The sequence below is a fragment of the Petaurus breviceps genome, unplaced genomic scaffold (assembly GCF_028583685.1).
Source record: "Petaurus breviceps papuanus isolate PSGF00001 unplaced genomic scaffold, PetGlider_PUasm1.0 98, whole genome shotgun sequence".
Taxonomy (NCBI): domain Eukaryota; kingdom Metazoa; phylum Chordata; class Mammalia; order Diprotodontia; family Petauridae; genus Petaurus; species Petaurus breviceps.
The window spans coordinates 46,099,455-46,101,298 of NW_027187460.1; the positions used below are offsets into that span (position 1 = coordinate 46,099,455).

At 38.7% G+C, this 1,844-nt stretch overlaps 1 long non-coding RNA gene across 1 annotated transcript; it reads right to left on the reverse strand.

Annotated features, from left to right (window-relative positions):
• Window positions 1-607: 607 nt before the first annotated feature.
• LOC138155672 (uncharacterized) lies at window positions 608-1,623 on the reverse strand. Its single transcript, XR_011166929.1, has 2 exons — window positions 1,509-1,623; window positions 608-838 (listed from the first exon to the last, which is right to left on the reverse strand). It is a non-coding gene; the product is annotated as an uncharacterized lncRNA (long non-coding RNA).
• Between the last annotated feature and the right edge of the window lie 221 nt (window positions 1,624-1,844).

The window sequence follows — 1,844 nt, forward strand, 5'->3', positions numbered from 1 at the left end:
CACTCTTTGTTATTTTGTCTGAATCTTTCCATGTTTTTTCTAAGATCATTGAGCTGATCATTTCTTATAGCACAGTAGTATTCCATCCCACTCATATAACACAACTTTTAAATTTAATATAATTTAACTTATCCTTTTACACCTAACTTTGCTCTCTCTTATTTATTAATAAATTGTTAACCTATCCATAAGTCTGAGAAGTAATATATTCCATGTTCTTCTAATTTTCTTGTAATATCTTTATATATAGCAAGTGTTCAATAAATATTTGTTGAATTAAATTGAAATATGTTGTTAAGTACATAGAAAAGTATCTTTTCTTCATTTTACAATAAAGGAAATTGAGACAGAGTTTAAGTTAATTTAAATGTTCAGCATCACAATGAAAATGCATGTTGTGACTTAACATGTATCACATAACATGGAATTGGAATCAGAACTGATTCAAATTCTCTAAGATTTATTAACTCATTATTCTTAATTAAATAGTGTTAATTATCATGTCAGAACAGGGTCTTGTATTAGGTCTTTAAGATTCCCATACCATCACTATCTCTACTATATCATAGCATCTTTAAAAAAAAATATATATATATATATATATATATTTACTTTTATTTTTTTTTGAGGGAGACAGTTTTGATTTATTGATGCTGCTTTGTGAGAACAAATTTATAGCTCAGGAAAGCAGCTTCTGAGGGGAATATCAAATGGTTAAAAGGTTACAAACTAGCTTTGATGTCAGAAGGCAGCAAGAATGTTGGGAGAAGGCAAGCACCAGACTCTGTGTATAAACTGAAGATCAGATACCTCACTGAGCTCAAGGCTCAATGGAGGGCTTGGGGAGCTCCTCTTGGGGCCACAGCTGGGGGTCTCTGCTGAGGCCAAAGGCTGGTGGCACAGGAGATAAGGCATGTACATACACAGCCTTTGTTTTCCAGGGAGCTAAGAATGGAAGGCAGCACCAGCACCTTGATCTTTAACTGAGTAGCCCCTGGGGCAGGAAATCCAAGGGTGCTAGAACCAGAGCACCTTACTTTGTTCCAGCGTGACCTGGCTTGCCCCCTCTCAGTTCTTAGCTTGATCTCAGCATCCACTGTCCCTTTCCTCCTCCCTCACCTCCCACCTTGTGCTATTTCCAGGAAGACACCACACAGGCTTCTTTATTCTCTAACCCAGACAGAGGGGAAAGAAAGGGACCATCATCCTGATGCTTAGTGGCTGTGGTAGAAATTCTCGGAAAGATAGCAGCTATAGACCTTCTTTTTGATTTGGTTCAGTCATGTCAGGAAGTAAACATGATCTGACTTCTTATTGAAATAAGACACCACCCAAAATGGTGATATGAGGTTGATTCCCTGTCCAGGAACAGTTAGAGGCAGGTAGACAACTTGAAAAGGTTCAGGTAGCTCTGCTTGATCTAATAACCTTCATTTTCTCCATGGCTGCTGCTTCTAAAAATCAAGAAGCAGCTGGGGCAGCACCTTCTCAAACTGTTCAATGTCAACTTTATCCTGGTCTTCAGCCTGGACCTGTCTTATTGCTCGGGCTGCAGCTTCTCCGACAAAGATCTTCAGCATTTCAACCATGAGCAGCATAGCATCTCCACTGACTTTGCATTTGTCATCCTTAAAGTATAAAAACAGCAGCTTGTTTACCAGCTCCTTCCTAAAGCTAGGAGCGTCTTCCTCCATCTCAGCCGCAGACGCCCACCTATATATTTACTTTTAGTTTACAACACTCAGTTCCACAATTCCTTGAGTTTCAAATTTTCTCCTCCTCCTTCTCTTTCCCCCTACTTCCCCCATGGTGGAATATAGGTTCTACAAATAACTTCATATTAA